The sequence below is a fragment of the Saimiri boliviensis genome, chromosome 11 (assembly GCF_048565385.1).
Source record: "Saimiri boliviensis isolate mSaiBol1 chromosome 11, mSaiBol1.pri, whole genome shotgun sequence".
NCBI classification, from domain to species: domain Eukaryota; kingdom Metazoa; phylum Chordata; class Mammalia; order Primates; family Cebidae; genus Saimiri; species Saimiri boliviensis.
This window is the reverse complement of record NC_133459.1, coordinates 120,261,858-120,287,443: the sequence shown is the minus strand read 5'-3', so window position 1 is coordinate 120,287,443 and position 25,586 is coordinate 120,261,858. Positions and strand designations below refer to the sequence as shown.

The window sequence follows — 25,586 nt, the reverse complement described above, 5'->3', positions numbered from 1 at the left end:
GCCACCATGCCCAGCTAATCTTTTGTATTTTTAGTAGAGACGGGGTTTCACCATGTTGACCAGGATGATCTTGATCTCTTGACCTCGTGATCCACCCAACTTGGCCTCCCAAAGTGCTGGGATTACAGGCTTGAGCCACCACACCGAGCCCGGGTTTGGCTTTTGAAGGTTAGCACTGATGGTCCAGAGAATTCATTTCGTTGCAGAGAGAGAGAAAGGAAAAATTTCTCGGGTCCCTTCAGGAAGGCGTCTGGCTTTGCCTCTCCTTGTATGTTTGAACTATGCATATGGCAGAAGAAGACAGAATTCCACAGATTTAAGGTGTGAAAAGTCCCTGGGTGCTTTAAGAAGCCTGGAATTCTTGGAAAAATAAGTTTATCGAGACAAAATGAGTTGGAGAAGGTTGTTATTGAAGTGAAGCAGAATTGCTTTTAGTAATCTGCTTATTATCCTCACCCTCACCCCCTTAACCTCTAACCCTAAACACTAACACTACCCCAATCCCTCATCCTACTCTTTAGCCCTGACCCTTGACACTTGACCCCAACCCCAAAACCCCAACACCGACCCTAAACTGCAAAGGACTCAGGTGTCGTCCCTGCTGACTGAAGAGGACTCCCATTTCCCCTCGAACCCAAAGTCACAGCAAAAGTAGCTTTCTCTTTGAAGAGCACACAACTTTTTCGAAACACACAGCTAAAACGATCCCCGCTTTAAGTGCTTCAAGCGGGGACCGTTTTAGCTGTGTATTCTGAAAAACTTGACTAGCATTCAAAGCACGGACAGTTTTAGCTGTGTATTTTCAAAAAGTTGTCTCTACGTGCCATAGCTCATGAAGTCAAAACGAGTGATCTGTGTCCCCTTGAGTTGAGCATTCTTTTAGTAAGAAAGGATTAAGCTCTATTTGAATTCTGGAAAACTGCTTCTCACCTTGTCAATCAACTGTCAATTTTGTGTGTTAATTTCTAGGAGAGGTAATAGAGTCAATCCAAAACCAAAGGTGTATTCAAGTCCAGATTGACAAGTAAAATCAAAAAAGCAGGCACTGAGCTGGAGGAGGGATCTTTTCCCAGTGGGCCTTAAGGCCCACATAAATCCCTGTGAAGGAATCGGGAAACAGAGACAGAAAGGGACTCGCCTAAGGCTTGTCACTTGAAAGTGCCTGGCAGACTGACTGGCAGAGGGCTGGAAATCAAATCCAAATCTTCGGACGTGTAATTCCACAGGGTGCACCGCCTCCCTCAGGCCCAATGTGACACTTCAATGGCTTAACGAGAGCTTGACTGGATTGATGTCAACATGAAAAGACATTAGATTCCATCGGACCTGTCTTTGGCCCCTTGTCTCTAAGGAGAATGTGCCTGGTTCAAATTCTCACTTTGCTTCTCACCTGAGAGATGTGGCCTCAGTGGTCAATGGGAAATGAGCTGGTTTCAATCACCACACTCTCACACATCATCAAGAAAAATTTCTTCAAACATACATAGATTGTGTTTTCAGGAGTGCTGGGCTTTATCCACGGCTCTGAGTAACATGGTACCAGAGGAAGAAAGATTTGCTGCTCTGGAATGGAGACAGAAATGCAGACACACACACACACACACACACACAGTGACACAGAAAACACACAAAGACAGGCCTCACACACAACTGTTAGTGTTCAGCCAAATACTTAGTGGTATGAGGTGGGCTTTGAACCCGTCCATGCTCCAAAGGAAGACACACCTTTCGCTATTTCACCCGTCTATTCTCGTAGGGAATGTGAATAAATCTTTCAGACATGGCTCATGATGACAGCGACCACTCTCATTTCACCCTCAGAGGCAGACAGGAGGACTGCAAAGGACTCAGGTGTCGTCCCTGCTGACTGAAAAGGACTCCCATTTCCCCTCGAACCCAAAGTCACAGCAAAAGTAGCTTTCTCTTTGAAGAGCACACAACTTTTACAAAATACACAGCTCAAACAGTCCCCGCTTTAAGTGCTTTAGCAGAGCCCGCAGCTTTTTGCTCTAGCTGTGGGCTCAGAGTGTCTCACTGGGCTTCCAGCTTTTATTTTTATGTTTTGCTTTTATTTTTAAAGGATATGATGTGATGTCCTCAACCAGAGTTGAGGACCCAGTGACAAGGAGTGGCTGTCCCGCCACTGGTCCTAATGTTCAGTCTTTACTAGGCAGAGCACGGGGGCCTATGCTGGGTGAGCCAGTGCCAGCTCCGTGAGCACCGTGGTCCAGCAGGCAGAGAATTCCAAATCTAGAGAATCTCGATATTGGGAGCTTCATGTATAATCACCCTGTTTTTGTAGCACTGGCTTCTTAAATCAATTAGAACATTGAATTTCCGAGTTGGCTATTTAAGTACATCGCCAGAAAAACCGCTAAACCCGCCATTCTTACACAGTCTGAGGCTTTCTGATGATTTTCCCATTAACATAACACATTTCTAGAATTAAGGATGTGAGATAAATAGCAGGTCTAAAAAGAATTCCAGGCCAGGCCCAGTGGCTCATGCCTGTAATCCCAGAGATCTGGGAGGCCAAGGCAGGAGGATGGCTTGAGGCCAGGAATTTGAGACCAGCCTGGGAAACACAGCAAGATCCAATCTCTACAAAAAAATTTTAAAACTACCCAGTTATAGTGATGCATAACTGTAGTCCCAGCTACTCAGGAGGCGGAAGCAAGAGGATCCCTTGAACCTAGGAACTTGGGGCTACGATTTTGCCACTGCACTCTAGAGTCGGTGAAGGAGCAAGACCCTGTTTCTAGATAAATAAATAAATAGATACAATTTCATGCAAGGTTCTAGGAATGAGGTTGTGATGAAATGAAAAATCATTTAACTTTTTTCCCTAGCGACTTTACCCATTAAGAGCTAGAATAAAATTGATTAGAGAAAAACAATAGCACCCGTATATTGATCTCTTACTATGTGCCAAGCCCTGTTAAGCCCTTTCATATCTTTCTTATTTAATCTCCACAACAATTTTGACTTTTCTTCCTGTTACTGGAAATGTGGCTTAGATTTACCTAAATTTACGGGAGCCACTAACCAGTAAGACTGGGATTAAAATGCACATAAATCTTTGTTTAAAGCCCTTAATTGCCTTATGTCATTCACAAGAAGATGACTGGAAAGGGTCTTTTTTATTTATTTTATTTTATTTTATTTTGAGATGGAGTCTTGCTCAGTCACTTGCTGGAGTGCAGTGGCATGATCTCGGCTCAGTGCAACCTCTGCTTCCTGGGTTGAAGTGGTTCTCCTGCCTCAGCCTCCTGAGAAGCCGGGACTACAGACATGGGCCACCACGCCCAACCAATTTTTGTATTTTTCATAGAGACATGGTTTCACCATGTTGGCCAGGCTGGTCTCAAACTCCTGATCTCAGGTGATCCACCCGCCTCTGCCTCCCAGAGTGCTGGGATTGTCACAGGCATGAGCCACTGCAGCCGGCCAAGGTCTTTATTTTTGAACCTTGCATTTTCTACAGCACTTTGTAATTTTCAAAATATTTTGTGAACAGTGTCTTTTTTTGAATCTCTTAACAATTCTGTGAATAAGGCAGACAAGGCTTTTTTTTCCATTTTGCAGATGAGGAAACTAAGGCCCAGACAGGTTAAATGATTGACCAAGTTTCCGGAACTGGAAAACATTGGAACACCAATAAAAACGTAGGTCTCACTCCTGTCCCAGTGTGAGATCCATTCCTCTCACCACCTCTTCATATAAGCAAAGAACCACGTGCTGAAAGAGACCTGAGTAATCATGGAGTGTAAAGCTCTCATTTTTAATTTGCAGAAACTAAGATCCAGAAAGAGTGAATTCTTTAACCAAGGTCAGCCAACTAGCCAATAACAGAACTGGCCCCAGAAATCAGACCCCCAATATTTGCCACTCTTCCAAAAAAAGAAGAAGAAATGTGTAAGCAAAATCATAATCAATAAAAAACATTTGACGGAGACATTTTGCCAGTTGCATTGGAAGCATGAAAGAGGAGGCCTCAGGACAAAGCGTTGCTGGTTGAGTTCTAACCTCAACCTGCACAGTAGTTACCAAAAGATTTTGTTTCAAGAATAATTTATTCATCAGTAATTAATATTATGCCTGTAAAGTCGCAAAGCAATTTTTCCTCGATGTTAATGTGTAACTTGCTATTAAAGATGTTTTTATGTAGGCCAAAATAGCCTTCAAAGTCCAGCATGCCTTAAATTAGAAAAGTGAACAGTTCAGAGACAGCATGCCTCATTACAGCATCCGGCACTAGACGGCGCTCTGTGAGAAGGTTGGCTATACAAACAGGAAGCCTCCGGGAGCGGCTAGAGACCCAAAAGGGAAGCCATGAAGAGAGGAAATAAACAGTAAAAAAAAAAACCAGTAATATCAATGGGTCTGATGTCACAAGCCACACGATAGGCAATGAAAAGGGGTGTGTCTGTGTCTGTGTCTGTGTGTGTCTCTATAGTTTGGTTTTAGTTTTGTTCTTGTTTTCATATAGCCTGAGTCCAGAATAGGATTGATTTTTCATGTGGATACCATTAAATGCTCACAAACTTGAAAGGTAGGTATTAGTATCTCCACTTCATAGATTAAGAAATCAAGGTTCAGTGAAATTAAGTCATGTGCCCAGGGTCATAATGCAAAAGTAGTGTATTATTAACACCTACCCAGAGCATTTTCAAAGCAATAAGGCTTTGATTACTGAAGAACATGTAATAACACCCTATTGTCTAATTAAATGTCTTTTATTTGCATAATTCCTTAGAATTTCTTTAGTTAAAACTGTTATTGCACAACTTTGTCCTTCCACTCTAATCAGCCCCATAATTTTTTTTGTCCATAAATATATCATTCTGTATTCTCTTAGTGACTTTATTCCAACTTCACTTACTAAAAACATCCTCCTTTCTTCGTCCTTCTCTGAGACCACCTAACCTTCATGCCATAGGGTCTGCACCGGCACCTCCTATGGCCCTTACACCTCTCCTCTCTGATCCTGACTGTCGGGACTTCTTGAACCCAGTAGGTGCCTGATAAATACTGGCTGACAGTGGTTCTCAAACCGTAATAGGCATCAGAATCACCAAGGGTGCTTGTCAAACTTGAAGATATTCAGGCCTTACCCTAAGAAATAATGATTCCCAAGGGTTGGGATAATAACCTTGCATCTTGGCTGATTCTGACATAGGTAGTCTGTGGACCTCATCTTGGCAAAATACCTCTTGTTGCATTCTTCTAATATGTTATGATTTGCCATTTGTTACTGTTACTTGAAATATCGTCTCAAGTTGCCACATTTCAATGCATTTTGTCTGTCAAGGGTGGAAGCTCTTAAAGGGCAGAGAGCTCATTTTCTGTTCTTTCCTATTCCTCCCTGTCACAGCCATCAGATCCCCATTGGGCTGGCAGATCCCCAGCACTCCGCTTCGCCTACAGCAGAACTCTCTCCCCATGTCCTTTACCTGTGTAGCTCCCACCCCGCTTCATGGCTGAGTCTGGATGGGTCCAAGTAATCTTATTGCTCAAGTCCAGGAATGCACTCCTGCTACATGTCAGCAAGGCACACTCCACCTCTCCCGCCAGGGCATGGCACACGATGCACACAGCTTTGCCTTCCCTTAGAAACTTTATCCAGCCTCACCTATTAGATACTTGCTGTACCCTCTTCACGAGGATAGGACCTTTGGTTTTCTTATCCCAGCTCTAGGAACAGAGCCTGATATGTGATAAGCACTTAATGATTGTTTATAGGTAAGTGAATGAACAAGCTGAGAAGAATGATTAAAAAGAGAAATACAGGAGAACAAACACTTTAAAATTACCTTATTTCATAAAAGACATGTGAAGTGTGGGGACAGTGGCCTTTGGGTTCAGAATGGGGTACCCAGGGATGGCCAAGGGGAGTTATGAAGCCCTGGTTACTTTACTAACTACATTTGCCGGGTGCATCTAATACAGTTCAACTTAATACATATTTACTGGGAGGCTTTGATGTGAAAGGCACTATGCTGGACACTGGGGGATCAGAAATGTGTAAGACACAGTCCCCGAACTTGAGGGTATGAGATTTAAAGTGAAACCATTTTGTGATCTATATGCCAGTGTGTTGAACTATTAATAGGAAGCAAGAGATGATGCTAGTCCTCTCTGAGGAGAGTTCAAATGATTCTGGGTCTTACAATTGCTACATTATGTAAGGTGAGTCTTAAGAAGCAATGAAGCACAATAGGAAAAAGAAAAGCCAGGTTTTGAAGTGCCACACACCCATGCTGAATACCGTAGCTGCCTCCTCTTACTAGTTATGCTACCAGCAGCCTGCACTGCCTGTGTAACGTAGGTCTAATAATAATAACACCATTTCTGCCATGTATTAGCAGTGGTTAGCATGATTTAGCATTGTGCCATGCACTCTGCTAAGCACTTTCCATGCATTATCACATTTAATCCTCTCAACTATCTAAGTAACACTTTTATTCACATTTTACTACTGAGGAAACTGGCTGTTGTAGACTGAAGGTTTGTGATCCCCCAAAATTCATATGTTGAAGCTCTAATCCCTACTGTGGCTGTATTTGAAGACAGGGCCTCAAAGGACATATTTAAGGTTAAATGAGGTCATAAGAGTGAGGCTCTGATAAAATAGGTTTAGTGTCCTTATAAGAAGAGACACCAGAAAGCCAGGCACAGTGACACACACCTGTAATCTCAGCACTTTGGGAGGCTGAGGTGGGAGGATCACCTGAGCCCAGGAGTTTGAGACCAGCCTGGACAATATAGTGAGATCTTGTCTCTACAAAAATTTTAAAAATTATCTGGGTGTGATGGGGCACTGGTAGTCCCACCTACTTGAGAGGCTGGGGTGGGAGGATTGTTTGAGCCTAGGAGTAGAGATTGCAGAGCCATGATTATGCCACTGCACTATAGTCTGGGAGACAGGGAAAGACCCTGCCTCAAAAAAAAAAAAAAAAAACAAAAGAAAGACCCAGGCAAAACTCTCTCTTTTCACCCCCTCCCCTCCAAGAAAGGCCGTGTGAGGCTTTTGCACCAAAAAAAGGCTGTGTGAAGACATAGTGAGAAGGCAGCCATGTGCCATCAAAGATAGACCGCTCACCAGACACCAACCCTCCTGGCATCTTGATCTTAGACTTCTAGTCTTCAGAACTATAAGAAAATGAATTTCTGTTGTTTAAACCACCCTGATTATGGTGTTCTCTTATGGCAGCCCGACTTGACTAATATAGCTCAGAGAGGCTAAATAATTTGTCTAAAGTAACCAGATATCAAATAGTACAGTTGGGATTTGAACCTAAATGAGACAATGTAGGTAAAATTCTGGCATGGTGCTGGCAAATAATAAGCTTTTAATAAATGGTTTATAATATTCATATTGCACTCATAAGTCAGGCCCACAGAATTATTGCTGTTAGTTACTATGAGGATGGCTCAGCAAGAGAGCAAGGAGGGCGAGGTTCCAGAGCCTGTGGCATGAGCCAGACACAGGAAAGGAGCCTCTTCAGCCATCACCACTGCTTCTGCAACTCCTCCTGCACTGAGCGTCCTTGGACTCAGGAGCTGCCACCCAGATCTGTGGAACCCTAACATCATAGGGTTACAAAGGCCTCACAGGTCACCCAGGTCCACAATCTGGTGCCTGCATGCCTCTACCACATCCCTGCCAAGGGACTGCAGCCGCTTTCACCTCTCACTGATGGCCTCTCAGTATGGTTCTCAGGCAGGGAATGCAGGGGATAGAGCCTAAGTCCCAGAAGTCATCCCTGGATGACATGTTCAAGATCTTCTAAGTCAACCCCAAGTGTTCCACATGGCCTGCCTGGTGGGGGAATGGCAGGGACTTAACCTAGGGAGAGGCTGCAGCTTTTCCCTCCATCCTGTAGAATGAATCATTCCTTCCCAACCCACTTTTCTCACTGTCCCTCCAGAAGGCAGTGAAAAGATTCCCATATTTGGAAATCCAAATTAACATTGATGCAAACAAAAGGGCCCCTAAGTCATCAGGAACTGGTGTGGTTGGCATCACCACGGAGACCTGGGAGGCAGTTGTCAGAGGAGATCTGGCTCAGATGCCAGAGACGCACACACTTGTACACGCTCAGTCCACAAGCAATACCCCCGAGCTGGCATCTAAACCCTTGGTAAAGCTCTTGGCTACGGAACGCTCATTGATGATGAATTTTCATCTCCAAGTCTCTCCTTGACTTTCCTTTCACTGATACAATGTACTGCACCTTAAAGCCTCCTGCGTCAGCTTTCAGCACAGGAGGTCATTAGTGAGGGGTAGTGCTGTATTCACACACTGGTTACCTGTTCGTCATGTCTTCTCTTTTCTGACAACACACAGCAGGGAAGTCCTTATCGTCCTTTGATGACCGGGGACAGCTATCTTCTTCAAAGGGCTGCAGCCTCAAAATGAGATGGTCCTTTAGATTTTTCAATCTCAGCTGTTTCAGGAAATCGTACCAAGATCCTGATTTCCCAAGCAGACATGAGTCAGGAATTTCGTTATTACCATTTAATAGCTTATCTGTGGCCGGGCGCGGTGGCTCAAGCCTGTCATCCCAGCACTTTGGGAGGCCGAGGCGGGTGGATCACGAGGTCGAGAGATCGAGACCATCCTGGTCAACATGGTGAAACCCCGTCTCTACTAAAAATACAAAAAACTAGCTGGGCGTGGTGGTGCGTGCCTGTAATCCCAGCTACTCAGGAGGCTGAGGCAGGAGAATTACCTGAGCCCGGGAGGCGGAGGTTGCGGTGAGCCGAGATCGCGCCATTGCACTCCAGCCCGGGTAACAAGAGCGAAACTCCGTCTCAAAAACAAAAACAAAAACAAAAACAAAAACAAAAAAATAGCTTATCTGTTAGTAGGTACTTGATAAAATGCACATTGAAAGGGACCTGAATGTGAGTCCATCCTTGGAGCCACTGCTCTGTCCCTCAAGCTTTATCTCCCCTAGCCCTCCAGCCTTCCCCTCCTGCTGGAGTTCTGCTGCTCCTGCAGGGCTGTGAATTTGAGTGGTGAAAACATGTCTCCAGACCTCATCATCAGTTCTTCCTAACAATGCTAAGCCTCTAATGCTTGTGCTTAGACTATTTTTAACTTGTCCTTTCTTTTGAAAAATTACACCAGAGGAGTTTAATAAGCCCCATTTAACTTTTTGTAGGAAAAGAAAATTTGCAGACATTAGCCAGTAAGTACTACTGAATGCCGTGGTTAGCTGGCACGCTTCTGTACACCAGCCTTCTGCCTGTGCAATACAATAGTTTATTTTTGGACAGCAGCCTCCACACAACATCACAAACATGTCACACTGGGGTTTTTAATGAACTTAAATGAAAGTGAAGATTTAGGTGAGAGGTTTAGAGAAGGAACTCAGGATTGCAGAGGGCCGGGTATGGGAAGGAGGGACGAGTTCCCGGGCAATGAGAAGTCGTGGCTGCCCAAAGCTACTTCCAGCATCTCGCACCTCCGGGTTCCTTATTTTTGCTTTGAATCAGCCAGCAGTATGAATTATATGAAGCAAGTGGGAGAAAATAAGGAAGATTTCAGATTTTTGTTCATTATCATGTAAAACTAACACACACAAGCGCTCACACACCACCACCACCACAACCACCAAAACCAGCAACTAACCAAACAAAAAAGAGCTCAAGCTCTTGCAGAGAATAAAACACTGTGGCAACGAACGTTTCGGTCATTCATCCATCCAAACTCCAGAGTCCCTTTGAGTCAAAGTTGATTCTAGGAAAATGTTCCCAGCTGTCCTACAAGGCCAGAAGAGGTCAAAGTCACAAATCACAGCCCTGCCTCCATGCGCGTCACAGCAGCTGGGACATGACTATTTGCCCACTGGATTTTAGTGGAAGTATCGTGGGGGTCTTTACAGGCATGAAAGTAAAGCCCCAGTCTTCTTGGTGCTCATACCCAACCACGCTGGTCATTCCAAAGTCACCTGATTACTTTCCCTATCGTGATCGTGGCCTTCTAAATCGGGGCTCAGACATGCCTTTACCTAATGGGGTTACAATAAACCCTCTCTGTTCTGGGGTTTCTGAATGCAGTGTGAGGCCCACAAACCAGCCTTATTTCACTGTTTCTGGTGTGTCTAAGGTCTGGGGACAATAGAGGGAGGAACATAGACGTCATCAGAGGAAGATCTTCCTCCTTGGATAACTAGCCCATTCTTTCTGAACAGTGTTAGTGTTATAATGATAACAGTGATATATCTTTATCTAATTTATCTTTAAATTATCTAATTTATCTTTAAATATCTATACTAATTTATCTTTAGTGATATAAAGATAAATTCTAAATTCTTTAGAATTTATCTTTAAAATCTACATTATTTCAAGAATTCCATGATAACTCGGAAGATAAAAATGCTTGCTCAAAGCAGGACAAAGTACTGTCTGGCTGTGTTGGCTAAAAGAAAAGATTTTTAAGACGCTAAGAAATAAAGGAAAAATTTGTACATGACAGGAATAATTTTTAAGTTGATTACTGTAAAAAGTTACTTGTGATCAAAATGAGTGTGAAGTATTTATTCAGTATAAAACTTTGTTTAATTAATCAAAAGGAGACAGGATAAGAAGAGCAATTCTTTTGAGATGCCACTCAAGTCTAGTGCTCATAATGAAAAAGGCAAAGAGTTTCATGTTTAGACTCTTGATGAGAGGTTAAAAAGTCAACAAACTCCCATCAAAAAAAGCAATTTTCTGAGTTCTTTACTTGCATGTTTGCTAGTGAGGCAAAAGAATTAAGCCAAGGCTTTTGCCTTATGCACAGCGTAAACAGAAATTGTGTAATCCTTACTCAATGACTCATTGAATTTAGGTCTAGAAGGGGCCTCATTGCTTGTCCCATGCTACAAGATAGAATGGAGATGAAGACAAGTCTGTACCCGTGCTCATACTGTTCCCTCTGTTGGTAGAACCTTCCCTGCCTTATCCACTAGGTAAATCTATATTCATCTTTTGGGACCCAGCAAAAAATACCACCTCCTCTCTGAAGGCTTCCTTGATGCACCCAAGGCAAAGTATAATCTTTCTATCTGGATTTCTGTCTCTCCTCACAGACTGTGGGTTCATAAAGGTGCAAGAATATGCTTTATTGACATGTGTATTTTGAGCACAAAGGTTGACTCACAGCAAGGAAATATTCACTAAAGGTTATTATTTATCATGTGTATAAATAAATGCTTTTAGAAGGCATGCATATATGGCAGTGACAAGGAGAACAAATAATAAAAAGAATTGAGGACAGGCATTATTTCATAAATTAATAATCACTGACTCATCACTGTGCCAGGAAGTGGGGAGACCGAAGAAACATAAAACAGAGTCTAGGTCCTAATTGGGAGAGTTAAAAGAAACCTACATGAAATAGCAGGGAATATAAAAAGCAATATGTGATTGCATCTTACAGTTAACGGTTCATAGTAGTGACAGTAGGTGTCAGAGCTTTGAGTTCTACCCCTCTCCAAGTGGATTACACCAATCCAATGTTTATCACCCAAAAAGCTGTCAGAATCCCTTTTCTGGGTTGTTCCTCACCCTATTTTGCACTTTGTCTTGGATGGTAAAATGTGCTGGAAATCTAGGCATTTATGTGAAATCTCCTGATTACTAAATATCAGCAACTAATTAAAAAAAATCTTAGAACACTGTGCAGGGAAAACACATTTGTAGGCTTTGGGTCTACAGCTTGTCAGCCAAGTGTTGCACAAGAAGAGAAGGGAGACTAACGTAGTCAACTCATAAAACTCTTAACTCCATTTGAGAGCGAAGAAAGATCATGTTTTAGGAGATAGGTAAATATTACTGAGGAAGGTGTCAGGAGAACTATCTGCTGATGTGCTGGACATAAACTTCCAGGGGATATAGTAGAAGCTCAGGAATGGGAGGTACTTGGTCACCTAGTCTCATGAATGGATAATTTACACTCTTGGTCTCAGCCCCCTGTATTTGTAAGGGTTCTCTCAAGAAATGGATCTAATTGTACATATATAGAGAGAGATGTAAAAGAGGATTTATGATGGGAATTGGCTCATGTCATTATGGAGGCTAAGCAGTCTGACAACCGCCTTCTGCAAACTGGAGAACTGGGGAAGCCAGCAGTGTAATTCAGTCTGAGGCCAGAGGCCTGAGAACCAGGGAGCCGGTGGCATAATTCTCTGTCTGAAGCTGCAGGCCTGACATCCTAGTGGAGCCGTTAGTGCAAGGCTGGGAGTATGAAGGCCTGAGAGCCTGGAGTTCTAATGTCCAAGGACAGGAGCAGATGAGTGTCCCAGCTTCAGAAAGGAATTTGAATTTGCCCTTTCTTTGCCTTTTTGTTCTATCTGGACTCAACTGATTAGATGGTGCTGCTTTCATTGGGTGAAGGTGGATCTTCCTTACTCAGTCTACTGACTCAAATGTCAATGTCTTCCAGAAACACCCTCACAGACATACCCAGAAATAATGCCTTACCACGATCTGGGTATCTTTTAACCTAATCAAATTGACACCTACATTTAAGTATCTCACTCCCCTTTGGTTTAATTTCCCTCCCTGAGCTGAGCAAGGGCACCAATTTCGAGAATGATCAGGAACGGAGACAGGACTGCTACCTTCTTCTGTGCGTCTGTGTTGCCCAGGGAGCCACTCATATCAGAATAATGCTGACTTTTAGTTCCATGGCTACAACCTCTCAGCTCGAACTTGATTTTCAAATCAGCTCCAGGTTTCGCTGCTTTGAGAAGCTGTCGGGTGAAATTTCAAACAATGCTCAGATATAATAATCTTTTAAAGCCAGAATGCCAGAATTTCATCCATGAGTAAGAAAACCCCACAAGCTGGCTTCCCTCTTCCTGTTCCTACATTCCAGTCTCCAGCACAGGCACTGCTCAGCCTCATCTTGACATTTAAGGTTTCTGGCTGTGCTCATCTTCTCTTCCCACAGACAAGTGTTATGAGGAGACACACCAACAACGTAATTTACATGTGGATTTCTAAACATTCAACTCACCATTTGGAAACAGCAATTACTCTTCCACTTTTCAAATGACTATACAAATCAGTTTACTTTGGGAGCTTTTTAATTTTTTAAGAATTGCTCAGTTCTTTTCTTATGGTGATGTTCCCGAGGATTTTATTATTATTTATATTATTTGCCATTTCAACTTTCAATTGGCAAAAGTATAACTAAGATTCCCACTTGCTATTTTATGTCACATCTGTGTTCTTTAGTCTCACTTAAACCTTTCTTTTATTTTAGCCGATTAGAATACATAGCAGCCTTACTGAATAACATGACAGTTTTAAAGTAAATAATTTGTTACAGGAAAATGAACGTTGAATCTGCTCTTACTCTTTTCACTCCTGTGTTACTTTGCTTTAATATTTTCCTTAATTAGAATATAACTTAGGACTTTGGAATTACTATGTAGCAATTTTGTTTACTTGTTAACTCAGATTAGATTGTTTTTCCGTATAAGAGATGAGTAAAAATGGTAATGTTTTTCACAAAGTTTCTTCTCCTGCCATGTAAATGACTAAGTGTTTGTTTAGTAATAGGTATGTATGATGGAAACTCTGAATATGAATCCCCTTTTCAATTAACAAAACTCAGAGAACAGCATGATGTGGGAAAACTTTTCCTGCATTTACTATTGATTAGAAACCTGAAATAAATGCATTAGTTCATTACGAAATGATTATTCAGTGTGTACTACATATGAGACACTATTCTAAATACATGTGGGCAAAATAGATAAAATTTTCTGTCTGCAAAAAGCTTATATTCTAGCAGGAAGAGATAAATAAGACACAAAAAATATAATAAGCAAGTGATAAGTGCCCAAAGAAAAATAATGAAGCAAGGTGATGGGAACGGAAATAGGCAGGGAGTGGGTTCCAATTTTAGATCTGGTTGTCCGGGTATGCTTCTCTGAGTAAGTGACATTTGGGGGTGTGGTATGCAGATCACATAAGAACCTCACAAGTCACCATAAGCACTTTGGCTTTATTCTGAGCAAAATGGGAGCGATCACAGGGTTTAGACAAAGGAGTGAGACGATTAGACACATGCTAAAATGATCACTCTGGCTGCTGCTGAGAATAGAGTGTGGGAGGGATATGACAGAAGCAGAAGCACATAGACTAATTAGATGACTAATGAGTTAATCTAGGAGAGAGATGATGGTGGACGGGACCAAGGTGGTAGCCGTGGAAGTGTATACTTAGAAAGTACAGCCAACAGAATTTCCCATTTCAATATGAGTTGCACTGTGGAGGAAACGGAGCTGGGCAGATAAAGAGTCAAGGATGACTCAGGCTTTTAGCCCAGGCAACTGGAAGAATGGAATTGCCATTTAGTAAGCTGTGTGGGATGCATAAGTTTTCGGGAGAAATCAGGAGTTCAGTTTTGAACATGCGGAGTTTGAAATGTCTATTAGACGTGTAAGAAGGAAACCCAACCAGACAGTCAGACACACAAACTGGAGCTCAGCAAAGAGGACTGAGTAAGAGATATAAATGCAGAGTTGTCGGCATAGAAAGGGAATTCAAAGCTATATAACTGGATAAACTCATTGAAGGGGATGAGTTTGGTGTCCTGAAAGGCAAGAGAAGTCCACTTGAAGAGGCAGTAATATTCAATGGTGTCAAATGCTGCTGAGAGGTCAAGTAAGGACCAAGAATTCTTGACTGTATTTAGCAGTGTGGAAGTTACCAGTTTCTTTGGCAAGATCAGTTTTAGTGACGTTTTGGTAGTAAACCCCTGATTCAATTAAGTCTAAGATGGGAGCGGGGCATGAATTGGAGACAATGAGTACAGACGATTCTTTTGAGACACATCCATAGTAGAAGCATGCAGGAAGGCAGTGTATGGTTACAAATTCATAGGCAGTTGAATTTGGTGTATTTCCTTTTTTAAAAAATTTAGTGAAGGAAAGACTTATTTCATGGTTACCTATTAAGAAGTACCCACTCATTTAGATAGGTAACCCTAATTTCACCACTTTTCAAATACATTTTTTATTTTTATTTAAATAGAGATGGGGGTCTTGCTATATTGACCAGTCTGGTCTCAAACTCCTGGTCTCAACCGATCCTCCCATCTCAGCCTCCCAAAGTGCTGGGATTACAGGAGTCAGTCAACACAACTAGCCCTATGAATCCATTTTAGAAGGCATAGATCCACTTCTTCTCCTTGTGGTTGGTTAAGACATGCCCCCTTAGTTTTTCTAGTTTCAGTTTCACCATGTTATTTCTAATGATAGCAGTCTGGCAATTTCCCTTCCTCTTTGGACTTGATGTTATGTCATACTCATGGAGGGTTACCCCCAACACTCTGCCCAGCTCCGTTTCCTCCACAGTGCTTCTACCCTTTCAACCTGCTCATTGCTAGTCTTCATCATTTCAATTTCCTCAGCTGTGAGGAATGGAGACAGCCTCTTCAGCTACTTACCAGGCTAACAGTTTAAGCCTGGGCAACACAGACCCCATCTCTACAAAAATTTTTTGTTTTAAATTAGCTGGGCATGGTGATGCATGCTGTGGTCCTAGCTACTTGGGAGGCTGAGGTGGCAGGAGTGCTTGAGCCCAGGAGGTTGTGGCTGCAGTGAGTGGTGATGGTGCTGCTGCGTTCCAGGCGGGGTCACAGGGCAAGAACCTGTCTCAGGGGAAAAACCGAAACAAACAACAAAACAAAAAAAAAGCAAGTGTTTAAATAAGTCTGAGAAGTGAAATGGGTCTAACCCATACAAAGACTAGAAAGAAGATGAAAAAGTAGGAGGTAGCACGGAGGAGGAAGGAAAATGAGAAAACGTTAGTTTTACTATTTACTTAGGCTGAACTCCCACCATGTCATTTTAAAGCACCGTTTGTATTGAATTCCCGTCTTCTGACAATATGAAGGTGCTCTAGATATTGCATATCATGTTATTAAGAGCAACACGAGATTAAGAAATTTTGTCACACTTTAATGTGGTTGTACTAAGGTAACACTTACTGAGCAAGGTCTGTGAGGCATTTGGCTAAGCCCTTTCCAGATGTCATTTAATTCTTTCCCTCATAATAAATTGACGTATGTATTAGTACGCCCATTTCAGAGATGAGGAAACTGAGAGAGGTGAGAGAGAGAGAGGCTCAAATAATTTGAAGCTTTTCAGCATTGCTACCACTTTCAAGCAAATACATTGTACATTTATTTGTGTATGACTATGCAGATATATCCCTAGTTAGCCCCTTCCCCCAGGGCCATTTTTCATCTCACAAGGAATTCATCATGACATTAACTCATAAGCCACCTCAGTGAGTGCATTTGAGATCAATTTATAAAGTTTGGTTGCTGCACAATCTTTCAAAAACATGTTTACAGATTATTGAAACCCATATTGCCTACCATATGTTAGGCACTCTGCTGGGTGATAAAATGGAAGAATGTAAAATCACTTCTCGGAGGAGCTCAGATTCTCCTTTTGTAGGAAAGTCAATTATTCATTCCCTCACTTAAAAGTATTATTGAGTGTCCTGGAATATGCTATAGTTTAGGTAAGAATAAATTAAGTTACAATCAGTATACTTAGTAAGAAAAGATGTACAAATAATGACATTTATCTTACCGGGTCCTTTTAAGACAGTACTGTGATTAAGTGCTTGGACCTCTAGAGCCAGGCCACCTGACTTAAAAATCTAGCTCTGTCAGTTAAACGCTGTGTGGTATTGAGCTAGCCACAGAGCCTCTTTAAAGCCTTCTGTTTCCCATCTATCACATGAGAATAGTATCTCATCAGGTTGCTGTGAAGACTAAAAGCATGTGTAAAGTATTTGGAAGAGGACCTATGTAAGTATTAGTTGTTATTATTGTGATACAGACTTACCATGTGCTGAAACAGTTGCTAATTCTTCACTATAATTAGTAGGATAGTAAGTGCTCTGTAATTTTGTGTTGAATAGAATTTCCTAGAAGCTGAGTTTCTCTGTAGATATGTCCAGAGTAGCCTCAGATTCCTTTTCCATCATATTTTTTCATTTTGAACCCAATGTGAAATCAGTTATTGTCCTTTGCTGCCTCCGTTCTGCTGGTTTTTTTTTTTTTTTTTTTTTTTTTTTTTTTTTTTTTTTTTTTTTTTTTGTGGAAATGGGGAAGCTGATGGGCTGGTGGTTTTTTGTTTTGTTTTGGCATTGCACATGATCAGAGTTATTTTTCATTTTTTATCATTGATAGACTTTTTTTTTGTATAATTTTTTTAACCAGAACATTTATTACATGATAAATCATTGAAATCCCAAGATGAACTGGGTGCTGCAACAGCTGCCCTCTTGGGTTTAGGTGTTGTTCTTTCATGGAATCCACACCTGAATCTGCAGTATACAATTTTTAGGTGCCTCCCTGGACCAGTCCCGGTGGTATTTCGTCTTTCAGCCTTGGCACTCCAGTTATACTTTCTCTCACGCTTGGCGGGGCAGCCACATTTGCCACAGGTTGACTTCTGAAGGTGGCAGGCCTCAGAGGCACAGTGGCAGCACAATGTGTGCGTCTTATTGCCCGGCTTTCCAAATGATGTTACCTTTGTCATCTCGCTTCTGCTGCTGAGACCAGAGACGATAGGCTTCTTACTAATTTTTTGCAGGCTATAGACTGAATATTGTGTGTCCCCACGCCACCCTCCATTTTACATGTCGAAATCCTAACCCCTGAAGTGATGGGATTAGGAAGTGGTGCATTTGGGAGGCAATTAGGTCATGATGGCAGCGTCTTCATGAATGGGATTAGTGGCCTTAAAAAGGAGGCCTGAGAGAGACCCTCATTCCTTTCCCTACAGCTAGTGCTCGACTTATGACCAGGATTGGTTCTGACAGACTGGTTATAACACGATTTGGTCGTAGGCTGAGTAGGCTATATGTACAGTACTGTGAAATGATGTCATAAAAATCTTTAAGTCATATTTTATCATAATTTTCTTTCATTATTGTTATATATCATAATTTTCTTTGTTCATTTTATGCCATTTTTATCATCTCTACACCATTTTGTTTCTTATTTTTACATTCGTCAGGTTTAAGTAAAACACTGCATTACCAGTACAACTGGTTTAATATTTGCAAAACATACAAAATCACAAAATACAGGTGCATACAAAAATACAAAATACAGGTGTAAAAAAATACCGTAGGAAACATTCTCCATTTCGTGGATGGGCCCACTTCGTTGATTTGTTACAACCTTTTACAGCTTCACGAATTCTTTATCTTTCAAAATCGTCGACACAGTCGAGTGTGATAACTTCGCATCACGTGCGATCACATTCACTTTCTCTCCTCCTTCGTTCTGCTTAATTACCTTCATGTTCGCGTCGAGACCGACGGCCTTTCTTTCCTTCCTGTCAGGCTGAGGCGTAGACAAAGACAATTTCCTCTTGGTAGACATCTTGGGAGGGGTTTGATGAAAAATATACAAGACACAAAACACAAACTGCTGTACCGAGTCTGGGATAACAGTTGAAATGGTGCACGCGGAGATGGTACTGCTGCCGGAAGCTCTTCCGCACTGTCGGAAGCCCAGCTGGGCAACGTTTGCGCTGCCAGACGCGGAGCAGTTGTGGCTAGCGATTGTGGTCGTAAAGTCGAATGGTCATAAGTTGCATAGGTCGTAAGTCGATCTATACCTGTATATGAAGATACAGCAATAAGTCACCCTCTATGAACCAGACAGAAAGCACACACACGGATGTGGAATCTGCTGGTGCCTTGATCTTGGACTTCCTGGCCAACCCCAACTGTAAGAAATAATTTTTTTTTTTTTTTTTTTTTTTTTTGAGACAGAGCCTGACTCTGTCACCCAGGCTGAAATGCAGTGGCAAGATCTTGGCTCACTGAAACCTCCACCTCCCGGGTTCAAGTAATTCTCCTGCTTCAGCCTCCCAAGGGATTACAAGTGCTTGCCACCACTCCTAGCTAAGTTTTGTATTTCTTTTTTTTTTTTCCTTAGACGGAGTTTCGCTCTTGTTACCCAGGCTGGAGTGCAATGGCGAGATCTCGGCTCACCGCAACCTCCACCTCCTGGGTTCAAGCAATTCTCCTGCCTCAGCCTCCTGAGCAGCTGGGATTACAGGCACGCGCCACCATGCCCAGCTAATTTTTTGTATTTTTAGTAGAGACGGGGTTTCACCATGTTGACCAGGATGGTCTCGATCTCCCAAAGTGCTGGGATTACAGGCGTGAGCCACCGCGCTCAGCCCCTAGTTTTTGTATTTCTAGTAGAGATGGTGTTTCACCACTTTGGCCAGGCTGGTCTCTACTCCTGACCTCAGGTGATCTGCCAGCCTCAGTCTCCCAAAATGCTGGGATTACAGGCATAAGCCACCATGCCCAGTCAATTTCTGTTGTTTATAAGCTACCCAGCTTATGGTATTTGGTTATAATAGCCCGAATATACTAAAACAATCCTTTAAGAATTATTTTTCTGATCATCAAAGTGATGTGTGCTCAATATAAAAACAATTCAAACATATAGAACTTCATAACAGAAAGTGAAAGGCCCTAGTAATCCCACATCCAGAGATAATAACCATTAACAGCTTGTTACATATGCTTCCAGATTTCTTCTGAAGCATACATTTAATAACATGTATATCTTAATGCAAAAAACGACCCCCAAAATGGAATCATACTATTCGTATTGTTCTGCAGCCTGCTTTTATTTTCACTTATAGATTTTCGACATCCTTTCATGTAGGTACAAATACAGTTAGGTTATTTTTGTTAATGGTTCATTAAGGTTTCCTTCTACATATCTAGAAAAATTTGCTTAAAGTTTCCTACTGGAACTTTATTATTTGATTTTTACACTATTACATGTTCTCACTATTACAAACAATGCTGTGATAAAGACACTTGTAATATATATATATATTTTTGTACACGTGTAATTATTTGTGACATAATTTTTGCACAAATCTGCTCAAAGTACAAACTCCTAGACATGGAATTACCTGTTCAAAGAGAACACACTTATTTATCAAAAATTTCCAAACTGTCCTCCAAAGGGATTTGTCCAATTTCCTCTTACATTTAAAGTGTGAGAGAATGTCTATTTCTCCAGTTTGACTGTTTTCTGAGTATCACTCCTTTTCTCAATTTATACCAATCTTGAAATCATGTTTTTTTCAAATCTAGTATCATAATTTAGAACCCAGGGAAGATCAAAAGAGCAAAGCACAAAATAGTTTATTATTATTTTTTACGAACAGTAAAACATTCCAAATTCATTTTAATAGTGGGCTGTTTTCAATCAAAATATTACTCCACTAGTTGCTAAGTTGTAAAAGACCGCTCATCTCTTAGATCAGCAAACCTGACACTGATTAGATCACTTGCTACACACTCCTTGCCCACATACCTCCTTGGCAGTGTGTGCAACAGGAAAGGCTGCTGGCAAGGAGGGACGGGGAAGAAAAGTGGGAGCAAGAGAAGGGCCGAGGGCTCAAAATCTGGTGTCATCTTGTGAAGGGTCTTGGGCATTCCCCTGAGTATATTCTGGATCTCTCTGTTCATGTTCCTGTTTGGGCTGCTCTTCTTCACGTCTAATGCCTGATGGCCAAGTGCTCACTATCCAAGGGTCAGTTCTATCACCTCCTCTCTGAATCCTTTCCTGAAACCCTAGACAATCATTCTCTTTAATATCTTACTATCTCTGAACCAACACCTTCCTGAGTACCCATAAGACTCTGTGAAGCATTCTTATTAAGAACATTTAGATGCTGGGTAAATGTTGATTAAACATTTGCTGACATGGAGAGATCTTGGCAGAAGACAGCTGAGACTTTCCATGGTTTACAGAAACATGTGGATTCAGATAAAAGAAGATACTGAAGCACAGGATTTAATCACATATTTTATTAGAACCAAGTAATTCCAAACATCCCACCTTAATTTATTTCTTGGCCCCTGCCTCTTCCCACCCACACACACAGACTGCAAACGAGCCTTGATCCTACAACAACAACAGCGTCTATAGGGCTGCAAAACTCTCTTAGCAGAGAACAATCTTTTCATCTGCCTGTTTCAGATATATGACATTTTTGATTAAAAGAATGAGAAGGGGCGGAGTCAGATAAAAACAAGCACCGACTTTCCAATACCGCTTCAATAGCAGACAGAACACATGAAGCTGGAAACTATCCATGCCAAGAAATAGTTGTGTGTGCCCTAAAGTTCAGGTAAGTATTCTTAGAGTTGGAAGGCACTTAAGCGACTTTTTAACGGAATTCAACCCCCCAACCCCTGCGCCAAGTCTTACTATCAGAGTTTTAGTCGACCTGACGGACTCCCTCGCCCAGGACGGGTGAAGGTCCCTGACGTTGCCTCGCACCTGACTGGTAACATCGCCTGCCCGGCCCGGAGCCCTACTCAGGTGGGCGCTAGAGAGAGCATTTCGGCGACGGCGTCGTAGGCGGCCGTTCTTCCCCTCCAAGCACCTGCTCGGCATCTAGCAGTCGCTCGCCGCCACTCCCCATCCGAGGGCCACCTCCCTAGCCACACAGACCCTGTCCGGTCAGCAGGCCAGCTCGCTGAGGAAGCGCCCCGACCCCGCCGGGCGCCGCAGGGCGACCGGAGAAAGTGCTCGCAATCACATGGAGGCCCGGGCCCGCCCCATTGGCTGCGGCCGGGCCAGTCGCGGCGCTCGCAGGCTGCGGTTGGTCCCAGAGCTGCAGCGCCTGCACGGGCCCGGAGTCCATGTTACGCTTTGTCTAATTCCCCTCGTTACAGAGTCATGTGCTGCTGCTCCCGTCGCCGCCGCTGCCGCTGCCGCTGCCGCCACCCGTGGTGCCCCGGCTCCTCCGCCGCGCTTCGAGGTGGCAGCCGCGGGCGGGGCCGCGGGAGCAGGGTCCAGGGCGCAGCGCGCCTTCGCCGCCCCGGCGCGTCCCGGTGCAGCCGCCGCCCGCCGCGGGTGATGCCGCCACCTCCGGCCTCAGCATAAGCCGTGGCTCGGCGGCCGCGCTGCCTCCCAAGGTTGGTGCGCACCTCTCCGGGCAGGGGCCGGCGGCGGCGAGGGAGGGCGACGCGCAGGTGGAGCCGAAGCGCGCAACCCTGGCGCAGGCGCCGCGGCCCGAGCTGAGGCTGAGGCCGGGAACTCATTCGGGGACGTCCGGGGGTCGGGAGGAGGTGGCGGCGAGCGGAGTGGACTCCCGTTTGCAGCCGCCAGGGCCTGGGAGGTTGTTCCGCTTTCTGCTGTCTTAGCTGCGGCCGCTTCGGCCGCGGGCGGCGGGCTCCGGGACCCCTCGCGCGCGCTCCCTGTTCTCGCCTCCCTCCGCCCAGTCGGAAAGGCGGGGAGAGCCGGTTTCGGCTGCGCTGCTTCCCCCCGGAGGTAGGTGTTTGGTGTCTGGCCTTGCTGGCCCGGTGTCCATAAGGTGAACCTTGAACTTCTCCAGAATCGCCTCCCCTCCACTTCCTTCCTGTGGCGGGTGGGCTGCCCCGGGAACCCGGCGGGCGGGGGCGGGGAGAGGAAGGCCCCCGCCCCGCCCCGCCCCCCGCGCCTGTGGGAGGGAGCTGGGGGCCCGCAGGTGCACCCAGCCGGCCGCGGGCCATCTCCGGGTTGGGTACCGGTATAATCCGCTTCTAGCTTGTTTGGAGGCGTGGGCTCTTGGGAGCGGGACTTCTGCTCAAATCCTGTCCAGGGGCTTGAAAGAGAGGAGAATTGGGGGTGGTTCCCCGGAGGACCAGCACCTCCGGTTACTGGAGGGTTGATAGGACCTTCCCCTTTCCGTCCCCCTTTACTGGGGGATATTCCTTGCAGATAAATGAGATTTTTTGATTTCTTAAAAAGCCAGCCGCAGCGAAGAAGAACTGCTGCAGGTCGAGGGGAAGAGAGGTAGGTTCCTGCTGGAGAGGGAGAGGTGGGCTGTGAGGTCCCAGGAGCACGCAGTTGGGGGTGTATGTGGCCGAAAGTGTAGAGGTAGCGTTGTAAGAAAGAAAGAGCCGGAGGAGAGAGAGGGCGCACTCAGGAGGAAGTGGGAGAAATGGGGAATAGATACTGGGGAGTCCTAGTGGCATGTAGGACCCAGCTGGAGCCGCTTGGGCTTATATTTGGCTCCTCGTGGCCTCGCAGATTTCCTGCTCTTGGATTTTGAAAAACATTTTTTGTTGGACAAAGAAAGCTATGAGGACATATTTTGGAAGAGAGATAGGACTAAAGAACTGACTTCTGGAAACTTTCCTTGGCAGCATTAATAGTAAAATTCCGTTCAGGCAGCGTTTATTGAGCACCTATTACGTGGTCCGTACTGGACTTTTGGAAGAGGCTGGACAGGCAGGGAATTCCCGTTTGCAGTAATGGTGAGGGCTGTCTACCTTATAAACAACCAAGAAGCCCGTCCGAGTGCCAAGAATGACAGTGATTCAGACCTTCCTCGTCAAAGCATCTGGAGCCTCTCTGCCTCTTACAGACCTGTGGGAAGAACCCTGTACCGTATCCCGTAAATGGGGTCTTCAGACAGCATTTATTTTTACAGTCCAAAAATAGTGACCACACACCTACTGTCCGCAAGGTCAGGGTTGGGGTTCTTGCTTCATCTGTCTTGACACCAACTAACTAAATTCCTATTAAAATCCAAGTGCAAGATAGGGAAGATGAAAATTAGGTGGTTAAAACAGGAGTCACAGAAAGTTGATTTGGGGGCGTTTGGTCTCTGTAGGTTATTTATGGAGACCCCCATGAAATGATTAGGCAATCGATGGAGCCAGGGAGAAATTCCAGAATCTTGAATTGGCACAGTTTATTTATATATCTGAACACTTTATCATAGATTTGAATCATTTTTATTGAGGGTGTATGTGTGTGTGTTGATTAAAACCTAACAGATTAGAAGGTTGGAGAGGAAACTGTCCTTAGATGACCCAGCTTTCCATTACCATGTGGAGTAGCATATGATGCAACAGTTAAAGTATTGAGCCATATTCATATCATTTTCTTCCTGCTGTTTTTTTTTCCAGCATTTAAAAAACGTGGTCAAAACTTGGCCTTTTTTTTTCCTCAAAATTGCTAAAGTTTAAAAAAAAAAAAAGAAAGAAAGAAAAGCTAGGCCCCCTCTTCCTTATTTTTTATGCAGAGTTTAAAAAATTAATTTTAGAAAATTCTGATGTGTTTGTCTTGTCCAAATAGTTAAATTGTTTTGGTAGCTATAGTTTGGAAATTAGACTTGATTCTATTTTCTGTACTGTAGACAAAATAGCTATTAAAAATAAAAGTCAAAAGTTTGTGAAAACTTTATAATCATGATTATATGTTCTTGAAGTGGTAGCTTGTAAGGGATTTCACTTATTTTTAATTGGAGCTGGTGTTTGACATTCTAAGAAACACCAGTTAATATTTGTTGAGTGCCAGCAGGAAGCAGAGAACTGGAGTGAGTACTATCCGATCTTAACAAGGCAGGAGAGGATTCTCGCAGTAATCACAGAGCAGATAAGACAGGCACACAGGAGAATGCTAGCAGAAGCAGACAGTTACAGTTGTATAAAATCCAGGGTGTATGGAACCAGATGAAAGTGTACGAAGTATGTTGCGGGAGGCGTGGAAATCTGAATTGACTTTTGACAGTGGTCAGGATTGTGGAACAGAAAATATGAGTTAAAAAGGAGGGTAGAGGGAACCTAGTTAGTGAAAAACTTAACCACAAGTCAGTGGTGTTAATCATTTGCCTCAAGACCAGTGGCTCTCAGCAGTAGGCAATTTTGCATCTCAACAGACATTGTGAAATACCTGGAGACATTTTTGGTTATCATAGCTAGGGGGCAGGTACTGCTGTCATCCAGTGGGTAGAGGCCAGAAATGCTATTTAAGCATCCTACTGTGCACAGGACATCATCAACCCCCTTCCTCATAAACAGAGAATGATCCTGTCCTAAGTGGCGATAGTGCCAAGGTTGAGAAACCCTGCCCTTAGATCTCAGAAGGTCTTGAAGGGCGATGGTGCTTGGCATGGGAGGAATAATAACATTGAGCTTAGGAAGCCGATCTAGGAGACTTCTGTGCTCAGGCCTGATGTGATTAGGGTCTGGGCAAATCCTAGTTGAAAGAAAGGGGCAGTTTGGAGGGAGATCATAGCAGATGAACTATTAGCACAGTATGATAGTGAAATAAGTTGGGAATCATAGAATCAGAATTGGCATTTTAGAGGGGCCTTGTCCAATTTATTTATTTTAGTAAATTCTTAACCATTGCTAGGTAACCTTTGTTTAAATAACACGAGGAACCGTGAACAACTTCTCCTGAAGATATGTTATTACATCTTTGGACTGTTTGTTGTATTACTACTTGAGCTGAAGACTGTCTCCTTGAATTTTTTTTTTCCATTGATTTCATTATTTTGGAGCTGCTCTGCTCTTTGAATGCACAAAGACAGTATGCTGTCCCCTTACCCCCAGTTAACTTTCCTAATGCAAACTAGTCCCAGCCTTTTATTGGGATGCAGTTTCTAGATGTCTTCTCAGTTTGTCAGCATCTCACGTGGAGAGTCTGGAATTGAATATGTAATTGAGATATGATCTGGCCAACAGAAACAGCTGTTTGCTGAGACCTAGTGAAAATGTCTGTTTAC

General features: G+C 43.5%; 1 protein-coding gene across 3 annotated transcripts in view; it reads left to right on the top strand.

The window, feature by feature from the left end:
• Positions 1 to 21,923: 21,923 nt before the first annotated feature.
• The window catches only part of LRRC8D (leucine rich repeat containing 8 VRAC subunit D), a 119,593-nt gene continuing 115,930 nt past the window's right edge, over positions 21,924 to 25,586 (top strand). The window contains exon 1 of one of the 3 annotated variants that reach the window (XM_039460941.2): positions 21,924 to 22,002. The gene's annotated coding sequence lies outside the window, so the exon portion shown is untranslated. Of the gene's footprint in view, positions 22,003 to 22,288; positions 22,358 to 22,555; positions 22,862 to 25,586 lie in introns of those variants that run through there. The other 2 variants (XM_039460942.2, XM_010343870.3) reach the window with 2 other exon arrangements.